The 21,862-nt window shown below is 40.1% G+C and overlaps 1 long non-coding RNA gene across 2 annotated transcripts in view; it reads right to left on the reverse strand.

Annotated features, from left to right (window-relative positions):
• The window catches only part of LOC113837569, a 99,415-nt gene that overhangs the window by 54,300 nt on the left and 23,253 nt on the right, over positions 1 to 21,862 (reverse strand). For both annotated transcript variants that reach the window (XR_004771398.1, XR_004771399.1), the window contains exons 3-4: positions 8,641 to 8,734; positions 3,523 to 3,602 (exon numbers count right to left, since the gene is read on the reverse strand). This is a non-coding gene — a long non-coding RNA (uncharacterized LOC113837569). The remainder of the gene's footprint in view (positions 1 to 3,522; positions 3,603 to 8,640; positions 8,735 to 21,862) is intronic.

The raw sequence follows: 21,862 nt of genomic DNA on the forward strand, positions 1-21,862 counted from the left end.
ATGTATTATGACATAAAAATAGATGTGAAAGTGTCTAGGGAGACAACGGTGGTTAAGGCGGTATGTAAGCATCAAAACAGAAAGGGAATATACTCAACAAAGACAATGTGTTTGTGTGTACAAAAATAATTTTAAAGAATGCAATGAATGTTAAAGGAAGTTGAAAGAATGGTACCATAACTCATAGGGCCAATATCCTTTAAAGAAGAGAAAGAAGGTACAGGGAGCATTCTCTCCACATGTGCAAACTGTCTAAGAAGCAAGCACTTCTGGTCATGTCAAGCATACCAAGAACATATGCGTTCATAAGGCCAGGAGGAAAACATACTGGAAACCAATGTTAATATTCACTAGAGTCTCCATAATGTTCTCTTGTGAAAAAAAGTGAGAGTCTAGAAAGATACCATACCATGGACAGTGAGGATTTACAACATTCACTTTGAAAAGCATTAACTGAAAGGCAAACTTTGGAAAGTGGGGACAAGACACTAAGGAACAACCAACAAGCAGTGAAAGAAGATCTGAGGAAAAATGGAAGCATTTTCCAGGAAGTCCAATCTAGTGAAATGAGAGGTCAAGATGAGGCTAGTGTGAAGGCCTGGGGTCGCTGGCATGGCAGGGGTAACATGAGGTCACTGAAGATCTTTTTGTGTGAATCCCAATTTCTAAGTATTCTTCGTCAGGACTACATTTCAGCAGTCTCAACCCAGACCTGTTGCTCTGTCTCAAACAGAAGCAGGAACTTTGCCACAAATTATCTACATCCGGGGAAGTAGACAACAAAAAGACCTTTTGTTGCTGATAGTATCCCCCCCTCTACCACTGTTGTCTCCCTAGACAGCTTACCTTCATGCTATGCATCCATCCATGATTCTATGAATCTGTATAAAACATAGGAACTGAAAATGAAAGAAAGCATGTGATATTTGCTGGACTTTTTCTTGGTGGCAACTAACTTGAATCCAGAGTACACTGAAAAATATGTTTCAAATTTTAAAGATAGAATTATAGGTCCTGCCCATTAAGTGCTTACTATGTACAAAGCTATGCAATGCAGGAATAGCTGCTGAGACACTCTCATCCTTCATTCAGAAGCGACAAGGAGAATTATCTTTGGAGACACAAACTGGTGCACAATAAACTAATGGGCAAAATATTTACCAGCCTGTAGGCCCTTTACTCAATATGCAAATGACTTGAATGGGAGAGAGAAAGGAATCAGAAATAGCTGTTCTGTTTATTTATTCCTTGTATTAACCAAGAAGAAAAGATTTTTCAATTGACTAAAAAATAAATTACTTGATAGCTATATTTCTTCTGCTGCAAATACGACCTCCACACTTACATTTCTTATTGTTCTGCCAGTATGAACATGTGTAATTATTCTAGGTCTGGTATTAACTGTTTTATTACTGGACTCATACAGTATTACAAGGACCTATCAAAAATAAAATTCACAGAATAGCAAGAAGTGAAAGAATGTCTCCATGTCCGAGTGAAATTTTGGGAGAAGCAGGCTCTGCCCCTGCTGTGAACATGTGTGTTCACATACTCATATGCCTCAAGAGCTGTACACATCCCTTAGGACTTGAGAAAGGAGAGTAATCATCTCAAACCCCTTCCACTCTGACATGCGTAGGCTGTACTACAGGGATGTAGTCATCACCTTCACACAGTCTGGCAAACTGGCTAGCCTCAGAACTGCCTCACGAGCCACATATGCATCCGTTCCAATGCCAACTATGATTTCCTCCTGAGCACATGGTTCAATACATGCTTCAGCACAGGCAGACATGGACATGAAAGTCATTTTTCAAGAACTACATCTTCAGACATACATATTAATACACACAGCCATGCTATGGAGCTTTCTATTGAGAGGGGGACATCTTGTGGATTATCTCAGAATTGAACATTTTGGAAAAGAATGCCAGTAATAGAAAAAGCTCCAGGAAAGATAGGAGAAACCAGTCTTTATGAAGGACTTCTCATATGCCAGGTACAAGGCTATGAACTTTACATTAATATTTCAACACTATGGGATTAGATAGTAGGAAATGGCAGGGTTCTTCTCCTTGTGTAGCTTAAGTCATTTCACCAAAATTTCACATCTGTTAAGTAGATAGCTGGGATTCAACTTCAGGTTCTATTGAATTAAAGTCAAACTGCACCAAGCATGGAGGTACATACCTATAATACCAGATACTAAGGATGTACGGTTGGGAAGCTTGAAGCTTGAATCCCTTGTCTCAAAAAATAAAAATTTAGATTAGGATGTTGTTCAGTAGTATAGTGTTTGCCTATCAAATCTGAGGACCTGGGATCCATACAGGAAAGAAAAATAATAAAAGCTATCTTGCTTCCCTTATATTATAGTAAGAGCACCAAATGATCTTAGCAGTGGCATGAGAATTTGCACTTCCTAGGTCTTTGGTTAAGAGGCTATGCTCTGGCTTGAGTTTTGTCTTAGTTGAGGTTACTATTGCTATGATGAGATACCATGACCAAAAGCAAGTTTGGGAGGAAAGGATTCGTCTGGCTTACACCTCCACCTGGTAGTCCATCGTCGAAGGAAGTTGGGATAGGGATTCAAACAGGGCAGGGAGCCAGAGGCAGGAGATGATGCAGAGACAATGGAGAAGTGCTGCTTACTGACCACAGCCTACCTTCTTATAAAACCCAGAAGGACCTGCCCAGGGATAACACCACCAACCATGGTTTGAGCCCTCCTGCATTGATTGCTAATTAAGAAAATGCCCTACAGCTTGTCAACAGCCTGATCTTATGGAGGAATTTTCTCAGTTAAGGTTCCCTCCTCTTTGATGACTCTAGTTTGTGTCAAGTTGAAATAAAACTAGCCAGCACAGTTTGATTCCAGATCTTTTCTGAATCCTTGACAGGAAGCGAGTGACCCTGTTGATTCATTTCCCTCTGGTTTTAGGTAGTTTAGTAGGATGGGGACTCAACTGACTGAGCCTGTCTTCAAAAAGTAAAGGCCTTTGATTGCTGTCACTATTCCCAGTAGGTAAGGGCATTCCTGTGACATTTGATATGCAGATCCTCGCATTTTGTATCTCTGGGAAGGGATACCCTCTTAATAGGGATGTTTCTCAGCCCCTCGGGTTATTTACACTTGTGTGCACATGTTTGTGTCAGGGTTCACTCTACTTAGAGTACTTCCTGTCCCAAATCTAATGTGTTAACTTGGGCATAGCCCACCCATGCTGGTAATTAGACTATACACAGTGCTTAACAGAACATCTCAGCATGGCTTGAGAAGAGACATAATGAGATTTCTGGGGACTGCATGCATTCTGCCATGACTTTGCTTATGAACACCCCCCAAACACACCCTTGTGCTATATCTCCTCCATGTGGTCCCACAAGTATGTGTCTAAGATTTATTAGCCTTGAATACATTACAGTGTCCTTATCTATTAAAGGTTGAGACAAGCATCTCCTGTGTCATTTTATAATTACATTGTTCACATTGACACACAGTAAACATTCAATAATTATTACCTTCTCTGATGGCCATATTGAGAGCAGAAAAGGATCTTAACATTCTTGAGTTCTGGTCTCTCAGATGATGAAACAGATTCCTAGAGAATAGAAGGAAATTAAAACAAAGAAACACACAGGTCTGGAGAGCCAGCCCAGCAGTTAAGAATGCTTGTTGCTCTTGCAGAAGACCTGAGTTCATTCCAAGCACCTATATGGAGGCTCACAGCCATCTGTATCTCTAGTTCCAAGGGAGTCTACAGCCTCTTCTTACTTATATAGGCACCACACACATACACACACACACACACACAGAGAGAGAGAGAGAGAGAGAGAGAGAGAGAGAGAGAGAGAGAGTACATATACACACGCAGACAAAACACTCTTGCACATAAAACCAAATTTAAATTCTAAAATAGTAAAACAGTGAGATACAACTGCTTAGTAGTAGAAAGGGAAGAGACACAAATTTTTCCTTCCTACTCTAATATAATTCAAAATACTGGTGTTGGACATGGGGTGTATCCCAGTTGGAAGAATGCTTGCCTGTCACACAAAGAGCCTTTGTATTTGATCTCCAGAGCTGTGCAATGTGGCATATGCCAGTGATTCTAGCACTGGTAGAAAGTGGCAGCAGGATCAGAAGTTAAGTCATCCTCAGGTACATTGTGAGGTCCAGGTCTGCCTGGACTACACAAGACCCTGTCTCAAAAGAATAAAAAATAAAAACCTAAAATGTTGTATAAACAGAACTGTGTAAGCTGAATCCAATATTATATGCTCTAAAAGGGTTAAGCACTGAAGATTATTCTCAGAGTCCTTTGGAAATGTGCTAAGAACATCTCAGCTCCCCTATCTCTGCCCATCCAGACCCCCCCCCCATTCTTGATACTTTAAAGCCCAGCTCAAAACATCACTGATGGGGGATGTCCTTCTGTGTGCTGTGAATATGTTTCTCTTACCACTTGATGAAAAATACTGATTGGCCAATATCCAGGCAGGAAATATAGGTGGAGCTACTAGACTAGAATTCTGGGAAGAGAAAAGGCAAGGAAGCAGTCGCCAGAGAGAGTGATGCCATGTAGCTACTAGGAAGGTAGAATGACTGGGCATTCTACAGTGAGATAAGGCCATATGGAAATACATAGATTAATAGTTATGGGCTAATAATTAAGAGAGAACTAGCCAAATAAGAAGACTGAGCCATCGGCCAAAGCTTTTATAATTAATATAAGTCTCTGTGTGTTTATTTGTGACTAAGGGGCTGCAGGACCAGATGGGACAGAAACCTCTGTCTTCATATCACCCTTAAGAGGTGTCCTCCCCTTTCTCTGAATTTTTGCAGCACTTGTCATCTCCACCATTTCATTTAGCAATCAATTCACCCTTTTATTCTTGCACAATGTTTCATGCTGTGACACTCATCCGCCCAACCAGACTGGATGTTCTTCTCCAAATGCAGAGAGAATTTTCTTTTACCTGTATTACCATGGACTTGAGAATTAGGCTGTCTCTTGGCAAATGGGTATTGTTTCCTAATACATATATATATATATATATATATATATATATATATATATATATATTAAAAAGTGTTCTCTTTGGTCATAATACAAAGGAAGGCATATGTACACAATGCCAAAATATGCACATGACTCATCCAGGATCGCATTCAGAATGGTCCTTCGGTACCAGCACTGAGTTGTAAGTACTATTATAGAAGCACACCCCACACACAAACCCTTACCATCTATCTCCCTTCTGTAAACTCTGCTCATTCAATAATTTTCAACAGAATCAAAATCAAAAGTATCAGGCACTGTTCTGAGTATTTTATACATATGAAGTCATTGGATCCTTACATTAGACAGTGCTATTGTGTCCATTTTACAAATAGGAAAACAAGTTCAGAGTGGTAACTTCTCAAGCAGGAAGTAACAATCAGGACTTAAATCCATGCAATTTAGCCCTAGAACCCACATTGAACCATCCTTCTGCACCATCGCTCCACATTCACCAGGCTCTTCAGAGGTGTGTGTGCCCTTAGTTTCCTTCAATGGAGAAGGGAAATATTCCAGTTATAAAACAAGGTCCAGCAAGATGATGCAGCAGGACTTGCTTCAGGAGCCTGACAACCTGAGTTTGCCTCCTAGGACCTATGCAAAGACTAAAAGCAAACGCTAACTCCACAAAGTTGTTCTCTGCCTGTATATGCCTCTTCCCACCACATACATCATACATACAAAGGAATGGAGGTTTTACAATTTTTTAAAGTTTTTGTTATTTTGTGTGTATGAGTGTTTTGCCTACATGTGGGTATGTGTACCACATGTGTGACTGATGCCTGTGCAGGTCAATAGAGAGCATTTTGTACACTGGAACTGAAGGTACAAATGATTGTGAGCACCTTGTTGTCGGTAGGAACCATATCTGGGTCCTATGCTGAGTAATCTCCCAGCATAGAATAGAATTTAAAATAGAATTTAAAAACCAAAACAAACAAGAAAAGCTACCCAAAAAATATAGTACCACAAATATGCATGTTAGGACAACTGAAAAGAGGGAGGAAGAAGTTCAGTAACAACAGCTGCCACTATGGAGCACTTATTCTATGCTAGTTACAATGTACCTTCTGTGCATTATCTCTTTCAGTCTTTACAACAACCCTTTGGTGTTGATAGTACCATCCCTACTTTCAGCAAATGGAGAACCTGAATGAGTATTAACTGAATTATGCCATTCCCCAAGCTAAGGCTTGAGAACCCTGTGCTGGTCCTGATCCAGTTTTCCATAGGCTTAGAAGATTTGATCTCAGGTTTTCACTTTAAACTGGTCATTGTATTATCAGGCAAATATGTCAAAGAATGATTGACACTCCAGAGAGTCACAAAGATAGGGTGACCAGGCCAAGAACCAGAGACCAGCTAATGGGGAGGGTAGTCACTAAAAATCAGAGATTACAATACATAAGAATTCTTGGACAGATGTAATGATTGTAGTGTGAATGCAAGGCCTCGCCATCAAAGTACTATAAAGAAGTGGTTCTCAAACTCAAGAAAGTTTCAGAACTGCCTGGTGGACATGTCCCAGGTCAGGTTGCTATGTCCCCATGACAGTTTCTGGTGGAGCAAAATAATTTGCTTTTCTAATGAGTCCTCAGGTACTGATGATACTGAAGGTCTTGAGATCACACTTTGAGAATCACTAGTATAGGTGATTCCAGATATGGTGTTAAGCCAGTTACAAGTTTCTTTAGCATTGTGTACTACACCATACCTACTTCAGAGTCTCTACTTTGTACCTACCAGCTCAGTTCTATTCAAGGATGAATCCAAGGGGAAAAGAGGGGGGAGAGAAGGACATGAGATAGCAGGAAGATTTAGTCAGGGGAAGAACTGAGGAGAGCAAGAAAAGAGGTTCTATAATACAGGGAACCATTATAGGTTTAAAGAGAATTCTGGCACTAGGGAAATGTCCAGGGATCCACAAGGATGACCCCAACTAAGAATCTAAGCAATAGTGGAGAGGCTACCATAAATGCCCTTCTCCGATAATGAGATTGATAACTACCTTGTATGTTATCCTAGACCCTTCATCCAGTAGCTGATGGAAACAGAAGCAGACACCCACGGCTAAACAATGAGCTGAACTCTGGAATCCAATTGCAGAGAGGGAGGATTGATGAGAAAAGGGGTCAAGACCAGGCTGGAGAAACCCACAGAAACAGCTGACCTGAACAGACGGATAGCTTGGAAACCAGCATAGGACTGTTCCAGAACCCCCGAACAAGGAGGTCAGTTTGGAGGTCTGGGCAATCTATGGGGCCACTGGTAGTGGATCATTATTTATCCCTAGCACAAAAATGGACTTTGGGAGCCCACTCCACATAGAAGGATACTGTCTCAGCCTAGACACATGGGGGAGGGTCTAGGCCCTGCTCCAAATGATATGACAGAATTTGAAGATTCTCCCATGGAAGGCCTCACCCTCCCTTGGGAGCAGATAGGGGTTGGGATAGGGGATGGGGGCAGGGGAGCGGGGGAGGGAGAGGGAACTGAGATTGGCATGTAAAAGAAGCTTGTTTTAATAAAAAAATTAAAAAAATAAATGATGGAAGAGCTTCCCTCACAAACATGGGAAACTGTAGTAAATTACACTGAAAAGTCAGTTTTCTGTTATAACCTTCTTGTCACATGGAATCTAATCTCCCAACAATTTTATAAGAAGTCTTTCTTAGCTAACATCAGACTCATCCAAGATCTAGGTTAATAACTCTGATTTGCAGTTTGGTAGCCGATATGATGCTACCTGCTCTCTGGCATTCCCACTGCTAATTTCAGTGACATACTCTAACTTCTAGGGAAGTTAAAGCCATTTTAGGCACAAGTATTAATCATTCTACGCTAAATCTTCAAAGCTCTCTCTCTCTCTCTCTCTCTCTCTCTCTCTCTCTCTCTCTCTCTCTCTCTCTCTCTCTCCCTATGACATTGTCTGAGGTATAAACTTGAGGCAAAATGAATGGAACAAGGAGAACATTGGAAAGAGAGAATCTCAGAGTAGCTTGCCTCATAAGGGGAATACAAACTAAAGCAGGGGAATACATACTAAAGCAAGAGAAGGATTCTCAAGACACATGAACAATTAAGGTCAGGTTTCCCAAAGCCATATAAAAGAGGTGTTTGAGCTCCAAAATTAATGATGAATATACATTTTGGCTATGACGTCCCTTCTGTGCTTTAGATCATATATGCCCTGAGCAGAACAAAAGCGAGAAACTGAAAAATGAGTGGCAAACTAGATGGACTCAAATATATTGTGGGGGCTTGAGATGAAACTCGGTGGTAGAGTGATTGTCTAATATGTACAATACTCTAAGCTCAATCCTCAAACTACAATGTTGTGGAAGTAGCATTGACTACCTGAGTGATATCTCAAAGCTTCCATTGCTTCATTCTTAAAATACAGTAGGACAGAGTTATTGTAATCAATAAGTAAGAGGGTACATACATACTCAGATAAACTCAGTGTCAGGCATAGTAAAGATGACTTCATTATTGGTATCTACTACTCCTAATCTTATATCTATGTTTAATTCTCATGCTTTGCAAGTGACATGGACCTTGGCTATGTGATGCTCACCTTATGATTCTTGGTCTCAGTTGTTCAATCTGTAAGCATGGAAGAAAATTATAAATTCCTCTTGTACCTATGGAGGAATGGTTCCAAGATTCCCCTGTAGATGCAAAAATTCAAGGATTCACAAGTTTCTTATATATAATAGCATAATATTTATATCACCTTATCCTTTAAATCACTGCTTATCTATTAAAAATACATAATGTAAGTTTAATGCTACATAAAATATCTTAACTGTATGTTTGTGGAATAATAACAAGAAGGAAAATCTGTTCAGAATCACCACAGACATCTCTTTTTCAGATTTTTTAATTTGAATTATAAACAAGATTGATTTACATGACAATCTCAGTTCCCTTCTCCCTCCCGTCCTCCCCTACCACCCCAACTAAAACCCTACCTATCACCTATCCTTTTTGCTCCCCCTGGATGGTGAGGCCTTCCATAGGGTGTCATCAGAGTCTATTGTATCCCTTGGGATAGGGCCTAGGCCTACCCCCATGTGTCTTGGCTCAGGAAGTATTCCTCTATGTGGAATGGGCTCTCAAAGCCCACACCTATGTTAGGGATAAACACTGAACTACTACAGCAGGTCCCATAGATTTCTGAGGTTTCCTCACTGAAACCCATGTTCCTGGGGTCTGCATCAGTCCCATGCTGGTATCCCAGCTATCAGTCTGGGGAGCAAGAGTTCCCCAATGTTCAGGTCAGCTGTTTCTGCGGGTTTCACCAGCCTGGTCTGGACCCCTGTGCTCTTCACTCGTCCTTCTCTGCATCTGGATTCCAGTTCAGTTCAGTGATTAGTTGTGGGTGTCTGCTTCTACTTCCACCAGCTGCTGGATGAGGGCTATCAGGTAGCATATAAGTCAGTCATCAATCTCATTATCAGGGGAGGGCATTTAAGGTAGCCTGTCCTCTGTTGCTTAGATTATTAGCTGGTGTCATCTTTGTAGATCTCCAGACATTTCCCTAGTGCCTTATTTCTCTGTAAACCCAAAACATCTCCCTCTATTATGGTATCTCCATTCTTGTTATCTTCTATTCTTTGCCTGACTCAACCTTTCTGCTCCCTCATGTCCTCTGCATCCTCCTCTTCTCCCCTTCTCATTCTCCTAGCTCCCTCCCTGCTCTTCCTGTGCTCCCAATTTGCTCAGGGGATCTTGACCCTTTCCCCTTCTCCAGGGGACCCTGTATGTCTCTCTTAGGGTCTTCCTTGTTTACTAGCTTCTCTGGCAATGTAGATTGTAGGCTGGTAATCCTTTACTCTAATTCTAAAATCCACATATGAGTGAGTACATATCATGTTTGTCTTTCTGTGACTGTGTTACCTCACTCAGAATGGTTTCTTCTAGTTCCATCTATTTTCCTGCAAATTTCAAGATTCCATTTTTTCCCCGCTGAGTAGTACTCCATTGTGTAAATGTACCACATTTTCTCTATCCATTCTTCGGTTGAGGGGAATCTAGGTGGCTTCCAGTTTCTGGCTATTACAAATAGTGCTGCTATGAACATCGTTGAACAGATGTCCTTGTTGTATGGATGTGCTTCTTTGGGGTATATGCCTAAGAGTGGAATTGCTGGATCTTGTGGTAGACTGATTCCAATTTTCTTGAGGAGTCACCATACTGATTTCCAAAGTAGCTGTACAAGTTGGCACTCCCACCAGCAGTGGAGAGGTGTTACCCTTTCTCCACATCCTCTCCAGCATGAACTGTCATTGGTGTTTTTGATTTTGGCCACTCTGACAGGAGTAAGATGGTATCTCAGTGTTGTTTTGATTTGCATTTTCCTGATGGCTAAGGATGTTGAACACTTTATGTGTCTTTCAGCCATTTTAGATTCCTCTATTGAGAATTGTCTATTTAGTTCTGTACCCCACTTTTTAATTGAATTGTTTGGTGTTTGGGAGATTAGCTTCTTGAGTTCTTTGTATATATTGGAGATCAGCCCTCTGTCAGATGCACCACAGACATTTTTCCATAAAATATTTTTGACCTACAGTTGGTTGAATCTGCAGATCCACGGCACACAGTTAGTTATAGATGGGTAACTATATGTTTCACCTGCATGTGGTGAGAACAAACCATAGCACTAAATAGTGTTGCTAATTGATTTCTGGTAATCATTATTCCATGACAAACAATTTAATAAATTTGGCAACCCAGCATTAGTCAGTACCATACCTCATTATTTTCATCAATCATCTCAAGATGAAAGATTTCTTGGTTGATTTGAAAGTCATCTTGTGCTCTGTTTCACAGAATTCTTAATTAAAATTTAATTAATCTAGATATGTAGCTTCATTTACTAAAACCTGGGCAACACATGTCATACACTAGCACTGAGTAGAGGAAAAACAGCTATGCAGCAATGCTAAAATGTTGGCATGTGTTGAGGCAGACCACCTAGGCCCTTTTTGAACATGGGTGCAATTGTCGTTAAAAGACAATGGAAGCTACTGCAGGGTTTTCATGTGAGGGAAAGATGGATGCTGTAAAGTGATAGTTGGAGGCATTCTGGTTTCCATAAGGAAGATAGGAGGCAAACATGGAGATAGAGAAATCATTTAGGTGGTTATCATGGATGCCCAGGGTACAAACATTGGTGTTTGAATGTAGACTGACATCATTAATGATAGAAAAAAAGTGAAATATTTGGAAAGTCATCTAAAAGGTAAAATAAACAGTACATGGGGATGGATTTAATATCCATGGAAGAGACTGCAACCAACTAGCACCAATCCAACTAGAGCTACCACTTTTCTTGTTGTAGCAACTGGATAGATTATGAATGAAGTCTTCCCCTAATATAGATGACACTCAAAGGGAAGCACTTTTGGTAGATGTGTTTCACAAGAAAAATGGGAATATGTTGACTTTGAACTGACTGTAGGATTCCAAATAGCAAAATGAATACATACATGGGGATTAAGATCAGAACAAATAAGTCTTAACTGAAGGTACATATTAGAGATTTATTATCTCTCCCAATAATAATTCACTTTGATGATGATCTTGGCCTACCTGTTTCCCTCTTTCAAATGAATCTATTGTATAGTGACAAGCTCTTGCTTGTTCCATCCAGTATTTCTATCTATTTCCAAGTCTTGGCTCTTGCCAAGCTGACGCTGCCCAGTTAACTGAGCCGTGGCTTATTGTATTCTTAGTTGTAATGGTGTGCTCATTATGTGTTTCCAGATCACAGATGTCTCATCACACAGCAAGACAAATTAAGGCACATAGGTCATGTTATTAATGTGTTATATAGAAAATGAGATTCTAAACAGAATTCAAGTAGCAGTGTTGAGTGGGAGGTATTTGCCACATATCTTGAATTTTGGGAGCAGAACTGATCGCTAGCAACCCAAAACCAAGAGAAGAGTACAAGTAGAATCCTAATGACAGTATATCTTGCTGCTAGCATTTGGGCTTCTTCAATAAGGACATGCAGGGAATGAATTGAGATCAGAGATTAGTCATGGAAGCATACTTTGGGCATCAATGAGTCCTAGTCTCAAGAACCTTCTGCTAATCATTCACACTACTGAAATTGTTTTATACTACATTATCATGCGTGCATTTGCATGAATAATCTTGAGACCTGGAATAGTTAGCTTGAACCATAATGTGGGCCTGCTGTAAACACTTGTTTCTTTTTTTCTCAGCTACATCTATTGATCTCATCATACTCTACAATTATTTCCTTTGTATCACATGATATTTAAAAATTTGGTATACATGGGACTTGAAAGATATTTTGATAGTTAAAATCAATTTCTACTCTTATAGAGAACCAGAGTTCTATTACCTACATGGGACTCACAACCATCTGTATCTCCAACTCCAGGGTTTCCAATGCCCTCTCTGGTTTCCTTGGATAACAGGTATGCACAAGTGCACAGACATACATACAGACAAAACACCCATGCACAAAAATTAAATTCAATTAAAACTTAAAAAAATAAAAGTGGTTGTCGGGCATTGGTAGTGCATGTCTTTAATCCCAGCACTCAGGAGGCAGAAGCAGGTGGATCTCAGTGAGTTAAAGGCCAGCCTGGTCTACACAGCGAGTTCCAGGACAGGCTCCAAAACAATACAGAGAAACCCTGTCTAGAAAAACAAAAGAATAAAAAGATAAAAGTGAAAAAATAAAAAGCTACAGGTCCTGCAGCAGACACCCCAGCCTCAGGTGAGTCTGGGCGCTGCTCTGCCCTTCCCAACCTCCCCCATCAACCCCTGCTCGCTTCTGCCTGACCCCCACCCTCCGGACAAGTGTGTGTGGACCTGCCCAGACCGGAAGGCCCACCTTGAGTATGGACACACCTCACCCCTGTCCACTATTCACCCTCTGTCCTACTGAGGGCGCCCAAGACTCAGATGAGTCTGGAGGTTTCTCTGCTCCCCAACATCCCCCACCAACCCCTGCTTGCTTCTGCCTGAGCCCACCTGGGCAAGAGCAGACCTGCCCAGACTGGAAAGGCCCACCCTGAGTCCAGACACACCCCACCCTTGTCCAAGCACCACGCTCTGCCATCCCGCTGCTGTCAAAGGCTGAGCCCTCCACCAGCCACCTGAGAGAGGGAGAGACCCCACCTGCACTCACTGGAAGAAGGGATGGGAAGAAGACTGAGTAAGAACACACTCAACAACAGAAAAATAATATGACACCACCAGAATCTAGGGACTCCACACCAGCAAGATCTGAAAAGCCCAACACAGAGAAAAAAGAAGAGATGGACCTCAAAAAATATCTTAGGAAGATAAGAGAGTCCTTTAAAGAGGAAACAAGAAAATCCCTTAAAGAAATAGAAGCAAAAAATTACATGAGATGGAGGAAAAGACAAACCAAAAAATTCAAGAAGTAAACAAAACTCTTAAAGAATCTAAAGAAAGCCAAGAAAAAACAACCAAACAAGTGAAGGAAGCACTCAAAACAGTTCAAGTCATGAAAGCTGAAATAGAAACAATAAAGAAAACACAGAATGAGACGATGCTGGAAATAGAAAGGCTGGATAAACGATCAGGAACTAAAGATTTGAGTATAACTAACCAATAAAATTCAAGAGATGGAAGAGAGAATCTCAGTTGTTGAAAACTCTCTAGAGGATATATAGTCATCAACCAAAGTAAATCTCAAGCCCAACAAATCCTTAACACAAAATATCCAGGAAATATGGGACACCGTGAAAAGACCAAACCTAAGAATAATAGGTATAGAAGAAGGTGAAGAAACACTGCTCAAAGGTACAGAAAACATATTCAACAAAATCATAGAAGAAAACTTCCCCAACCTACAGAAGGATATGCCTATGAAAGTACAAGAAGCTAACAGGACACCAAACAGACTGGACCACAAAAAGAAGTCCCCCCGACACATAATAATCAAAACACCAAACCTACAGAATAAAGAAAAAATATTAAGAGCAGCAAAGTAAAAAGACCAAGTAGCATATAAAGGCAGACCTGTCAGAATCACACCCAACTTCTCAATGGAAACTTTGAAAGCCAGAATGTCCTGGATAGATATCCTACAAACACTAAGGGAGCATGGATGCCAACCCACACTACTGTACCCAGGAAAACTTTCAATCATTATAGATTGAGAAAACAAGATATCCCATGACAAAACCAGACTTAAACAATACATATTCACAAATCCAGCACTACAGAAAGTTCTAGAAGGAAAACTCCAACACAACGAAGATAACTATGCTCACAAAAATATAGCCAATAGATAATCCAATTTTACCAAACATGAAAAGAAACAGGAGGGCAAAATACACACACAATGACAACATGAACAATAAATCCAAAAAAAACAAGAACCAAAAAGCAGTGGACATTAATATCCCTCAATGTCAATGGTTCTTAACCTGCCCATAAAAAGATACAGGTTAACAAAATGGATACGAAGACAGAATCCATCCTTCTGCTGTATACAAAAAACACACCTCAACTTCAAAGACAGGCGTTACCTCAGAGTAAAAGGGTTGGGAAAAGATGTTCCAATCAAATGGGCCCAAGAAACAAGCTGGTGTAACAATCCTAATATCTAACAAATTAGACTTTAAACTAAAATCAATCAAAAGAGATGAAGAAAAGCATTTCATACTCATCACAGGAAAAGTCCGTCATGATGAAGTCTCAATCCTGAACATCTATGCCCCAAATACAAAGATACCCACATTCGTAAAAGAAACATTACTAAAGCTCAAACCACACATAAAACCACACACACTTATAGTAGGAGACTTCAACACACCATTTTCACCACTAGACAGGACCACCAGACAGAAACTTAACAAAGAAACAAAGGATCTAACAGAAGTTATGACCCAACTGGGTTAAACAGATATCTATAGAACATTCCATCAAAACACAAAAGAATATACCTTCTTCTCAGTGTCACATGGCACCTTCTCTAAAATTTTCCACATATTTGGCAACAAAGCAAACCTCCACAGATACAAAAGAATTGAAATAACACCCTGTACCTTATCATATCACCAAGTTTTCAAGCTAGAATTCAACAGCAACACAAATTGCAGAAAACCTACAAACTCGTGGAAATTGAATAACACACAATTGCACCATTCCTGGGTCGAGGAAGAAATAAAAAAGGAAATTAAAGACGTCTAGAATTTAATTAGAATATAGACACAACATACCCAAACTTATGGGAAACTTTGAAAGCAGTGCTAAGAGGAAAGTTCATAGCACTAAGTGCCCACATGAAGAAACTGGAGAAAAGTCACACTAGAGAATTGACAGAACAACTGAAAGCTTTAGAGCAAAAAGGAGAAAACTCACCACAGAGGAGTAGATGCCAGGAAATAATCAAACTGAAGGCTGAAATCAATAAGGTAGAAACTAGGAAAACATTACAAAGAATCAATGAAGCATAGAGTTGGTTCTTTGAGAAGATTAACAAGATAGACAAACTTCTATCCAAATTAACCAAAAGGCAGAGAGAGAGCATGCTAATTAACAAAATCAGAAACAAAGAGGGGAATATAACAATGGACACTGAGGAAATCCAGAGAATCATCAGGTCATACTTTGAGAATCTGTACTCCACAAAATTCGAAAATCTAAGGAAATGGACAGTTTCCTGGATAGGTATCACTTACCAAAATTAAAACAAGAACAGATAAACAGTTTAAATCAACCTATAACCCCTAATGAAATAGAAACAGTCATCAAAAGCCTTCCAAGCAAAAAAAAAAGCCCGGGGCCAGATGGCTTCACTGTAGGATTCTACCAGAAATTCAAACAAGAGTTAACACCAGTACTCCTCAAATTGTTCTACACAATAGAAGCAGAAAGAACATTGCCAAACTCTTTTTACGGGGCTACAATCATTTTGATACCGAAGCCACACAAAGATACAACTAGAAAAGAGAACTACAGACCAGTATCCCTCATGAACATCAATGCAAAAATACTCAACAAAATATTGGCGAATCGAATCCAAGAACGCATCAGCGAAATCATCCACTATGATCAAGTAGGCTTCATCCCAGCGATGCAAGGATGGTTCAACATATGAAAATCCATCAATGTAATCCACCATATAAACAAACTGAAAAAGAAAAACCACATGATCATCTCACTAGATGCTGAAAAATCCTTTGACAAAATCCAACATCCTTTCAAGATAAAGATCTTGGAGAGAACAGGAATAACAGGAACATAACAAAACATGATAAAAAGCAATATATAACAAGCCAACAGCCAACTTCAAAATAAATAGAGAGAAACTCAAAACAATTCCTCTAAAAACAGGAACAAAACAAGGATGTCCACTCTCTCCATATCTCTTCAATATTGTACTTGAAGTTCTAGCTAGAGCAATAAGACAAGAAAAGGAGATCAAAAGTATACAAATTGGAAAGGAAGAAGTCACACTTTCATTATTTGCAGGTGATATGATAGTCTACATAAGTGACCAGAAAAAAATTCTACCAGGGAACTCCTATAGCTGATAAACACCTTCATCAAAGTATCAGGATATAAAATTAACTCAAAAAAATCAGTAGCCGTACTATATATAGTTGATAAATCCAATGAGAAAGAAATCAGAGAAACATCACCCTTCACAATATCCACAAGCAACATAAAATATCTTGGAGTAACACTAACCAAAAAAGTGAAAGACCTGTACAGTAAGAACATTGAGTCTTTAAAAATAGAAATTAAAGAAGATACTAGAAAATGGAAAGATCTCCCATGCTCTTGGATAGGTAGAATCAACATAGTAAAAACGGCAATCTTGCCAAAAGTAATCTACAGATTCAACACAATCCCCATCAAAATCCCAACACAGTTCTTCACAGACATTGAAAGAACAATACTCAACTTCATATGGAAAAACAAAAAACCCAGGATAGCCAAAACAACGCTATCCTGGATAACGTACAATAAAGGATCTTCTGGAGGCATCACCATCCCTGACTTCAAGCTCTATTATAGAGCCATAGTTCTGAAAACACCTTGGTATTGGCACAAAAATACACAGATAGACCAATGGAATCGAATTGAAAACCCTGATATTAACCCACACACCTATGAACACCTTATTTTTGACAAAGATGCTAAATCTATACAATGGAAGAAAGATAGCATCTTCAACAAATGGTGCTGGCACAACTGGATTCCGACATGGAGAAGATTGCAGATAGATCCATATCTATCACCATGCACAAAACTTAATTCCTAATGAATCAAAGACCTCAACATAAATTCAGCCACACTGAACTTCCTAGAAGAGAAGGTCGGAGGTACCCTCAAACAAATTGGTACAGGAGACTGCTTTTTTAATCTAACACCAATAATACAAACATTGAGATTGACAATTAATAAATGGTACCTCCTGAAACTGAGAAACTTCTGTTAGGCAAAGAGCACAGTCAGTAAGACAAAGCGATTGCCCACAGAATGGGAAAAGATCTTCACCAACTCCACACCTGACAGAGGGCTGATCTCCAAAATATACAATGAACTCAAAAAGCTAGCCACCAAAACACCAAACAATGAAACTGAAAATTGGGGTGCAGAACTAAATAGAGAATTCTGAACAGAGGAATCTGAAATGGCTGAAAGACACTTAAGAAAGGGCTCAAAATCCTTGCCCATCAGAGAAATGCAACTCAAAACAACTCGGAGATACCAGATCACACCTGTCAGAATGGCTAAAATCAAAAACACCAATGACAGTCTATACTGGAGAGGATGTGGAGAAGAAGGAACACACCTCCATTGCGGGTGGGAGTGTGAACTTGTAAGACCACTTTGGAAATCAGTATGGTGGTTGCTCAGGAAAATGTGAATCAGTCTACCTCAAGATCCACCAATTCCTCTCTTGGGCATATACCCAAATAATGCACCTTCATACAGCAAGGACATATGTTCAACCATGTTCATAGCAGCATTGTTTGTCATAGCCAGAACCTGGAAACAACCTAGATGCCCCTCAACTGAAGAACAGATAGAGAAAATGTGGTACATTTATACAATGGAGTACAACTCAGAAGAAAAAAGCAATGGAATCTTGAAATTTGCAGGCAAATGGATGGAACTAGAAGAAACCATCCTGAGTGAGGTAACCTATAGTGGGAAATTACCAATATGGAGCCAAGTAGAAATATAAGGGTATTTAATAGGGAAAAACCTAACTTACAGATCTACCTAGCCAGCCGGTGTGGCAGCAAGCCGAAATGCAGAAGCAAAACCCAGTCACCTGAACTCTCACTCTACATCACCCTGACCACGCCCTAAGCAGGCGTGGCTACAGGTTCCCCTACAGGAACCCAGTCACAAAAAGACAAACATGGTCTGTACTCACTCATATATGAATTTTAGACATAGAGCAAAGGATTACCAGTCTACAATCCTCTTCACCAAAGAAACTAGGAAACATGAAGGACTCTAAGGGAAAAATGCATGGACCCTAGGAATCTGAAGGGGCAGGAACTCCTGAGATAATTGGGAGCATGAGGGTAGGGGAGCAGGAGCTGCCAAAATGAGAGGAGGAGAGGAGGAAATGGAGGAGCAGAAATATTGAGTTGGGGGAAGAATAGAGGAGAGTAGGATGAGAGATACCATATTAGAGGGAGCCATTATAGGTCCGAGGAGAGATCTGGCACTAGGGAGATTTCCAAAGATCTACAAGGATGACATGAACTGACAATCTAGGCAATGGTGTAGAGGATAACCTAAACGTCCTTCCCCTAAAATGGAATTGATGCCTAATTTTTATGCCATGCTAGAGACCTCATCCAGTGGCTGATGGAAGCAGAGGCAGACATCCACAGATATACACTGAACTTAACTCTGGAACTTAGTTGCAGAGAGGGAGGAATGAAGATCAAAGGGGGTGGGTATCAGGCTGGTGAAACCCACAAAAATAGCTGGCCTGTACAAGGGGGAGCACATCGACCCCAGATGCTGTCTGGGAGGCGAGTTCAGGACTGATCCAGACCCCTGAACATGGATGTCAATGAGGAGGCCTCTGCACTCTAGGGGGCCCCTGGTGTTGGATTAGTAATTTTCCCTGGTATAAGAAGGGACTTTGAGAGCCCATCCCATGTGAAGGGATGCACTCTTGGCCTGGACACATGGGGGAGGGCCTAGGCCCATCTCAGGATGATGTGGTGTACTTTGGGGAGCCCGGTTGAGAGCCTTACCCCGGGAGTGGAGGGTGAATGGGGTGGGGGGATCGGTCGGGGGTCGGGGAGGAGAGGTGGGGATGAGGGGAGGGAGAGGGAGAAAGGATTGACATGTGAAACAAGCTTGTTCCTAATTTGAACTAATAAAAAAAATCAAAAAAATTTTGGCTACAGCCCAAATGTGATAGCACAGGCTTGTAATGTTAGAACCCAGGCCCCATTGGGTCTCTAAGAGTTGTTTTCCAAGCCCGGAGTTGGTGGCGCACACCTTTAATCCCAGCACTCGGGAGGCAGAGGCAGGCAGATCTCTGTGAGTTCAAGGCCAGCCTGGTCTCTAGAGCGAGTGCCAGGATAGACTCCAAAGCTACACAGAGAAGCCCTGTCTCAAAAAACCAAAAAAAAGAGTTGTTTTCCAGCATAACCACAGGTACCTCCTGTTTTCCTGACCTCACCCCACTGGGATCAATATCCTGTTGTGAACCCTTTGACCAGGGGTTTTTGTAAGTTTGTATATAAGGCTGCTCCACAATAAAGGTGAGGGACAATCTCTCAGAAAAGGACCAGGAGTCTTGTGGTTCATACAAATCTCCAGGCTTTCGACCAATACTCGGACTTAGTGGCCAAGAGCAGCCACACTGTAATCCCAGCACTTGGGAGGTGAGTTAAAGGTCATCCTCCATTAGGATTTTGTGGCCAGCCTAGGCTATATGAGAACCTGTCTCAATACAAATGATAAATATTTATTTATTTTCTCATTTTTCACAAATTACATGTTGTCATCACCAGTCTGGTGGTTTTGTAGACATATATATCTGATATTTTTGTATTTATTGATTTTTAAATCATTTTTAATTTGATGTTTTGTAAAGGCTAATAATGCCACAGTTTAATTCTAGTGCTTATCTGCCTTCCCTTTGCTGTACCACCAATGGAAATTGTAGTATTTCCAAAGAATGTCATATAAATTTCATTGAAGTGGTACCCATATTAATAACTTTCTCTGTGTCTCTGCCTCTCTCACTCTCTCTCTCTCTCTCTCTCTCTCTCTCTCTCTCTCTCTCTCTCTCACACACACACACACACACACACACACACACACACATTATTCAAGGTATCTTTTCAAGATGGCAAAAACTGGAAAAATAGGTAATATAGTTGAGGTAGAGAGTACATTTCAAATGACTGAATTTGGAGGCCCAATTCTGACATATAATACACACAGGCTATTTGCAAGCTGTGTGGCCTTGCACGTGTTTGTTTACCTCTATGAGTACATTTTGTCATCAAAACTGAGGTAGACATAGCAACAAAACTGTTATGGGTGTTAAAAAATAATAATTTGCAACATATTACCTAACATAAAATAAGGCTTCAGAAAAATGTAGCTCCCATCTCCCTAAGCCTAACAGTGCCATTTTAAAAAGATAATTGTTGTAGCTCAAATTCTGTCTGCATGCTTTCCAGTGGACAGTGTCAATGTTTAAAGTGCTAGGTATGGCAAATTTAGATCAGTTCCAATAATTATACCCAGGCATTGATATCTGGGGTATATTTTAGCTGAATGTGAAGCCAAATAAGAAATTTTCAAATCTGAACATGGACCGGGGAATGCATCAAATTGTCATTGTCTTTGTAGATTTCTCAACTTGTTTCACCAGATCAGATTTTTCCATAGGTTTTTTTAGTTCAGTGACATGAAGTTGAAACTATTGTTTTGGGGATTTTTTTTGCATAAATAACAGAACGGCATGACAATCTGAAATGATAGAAATCTGATCATTTTTGTTTTTGTAAATCTTCAGCATCATTTGAGAACCTTGAATTGCATATGAAAAGGTCAAAATAGTAGTTTTTCCATGGATCGCTCTATGCAATTCCATCTCCCCTATGGGATTCCAGAAAATCTTCTTGAGGTAAACATCAAAAGATTTTACACTCAAAGGAAAATCAAGACCTAGGAGTTAGATTCGATGCTATGTCTAGTAAGTTAAAAAACATCCAGAAGAGATAATTAAAATGTATGAGGATGAATACTTATATTTTTAAAGGGGAATCACTGCCAGAGTTGGAAGGCCAGTCATAATGAAAGTGTGGTAGTACAGACAAGAATTAGGAGGAAAAACTGACCTTGAACAAATGAATAGAAAAAGTGCCACTTTCCTGGCTCAGAATAAAGAGCCAGCGTACATTTTTTATTGACTACTCCTCATTTCACATTCACACCTTGACACCCCAAAATGATGTGTATAGAGATATGGAATAGCAGAACACTACCCCTAACTCCTTGAGATTACCTTACTTCATTTGAGTATGAGTCTCTTGAACTTACCTTATCTTGCACCTAACAGCCACACCTAATTCTGCTGGCCTCCTGTCCTTGCAATAATTTCACTCTCTACTTTTGTCACATAACCAAATATGTAGTAAGTCCCTTGTCTCATCTGTGGCTTCTTCTTCTATATATTCAACCACTTAAACATTGAAAGTGTTAAAAAATATATATTACTGAACATATGCAGACATGTTTTTCTTCTCATTTTCTGAGTAAGTTATAACAAC

This window comes from Cricetulus griseus, chromosome X, assembly GCF_003668045.3.
Source record: "Cricetulus griseus strain 17A/GY chromosome X, alternate assembly CriGri-PICRH-1.0, whole genome shotgun sequence".
Taxonomy (NCBI): domain Eukaryota; kingdom Metazoa; phylum Chordata; class Mammalia; order Rodentia; family Cricetidae; genus Cricetulus; species Cricetulus griseus.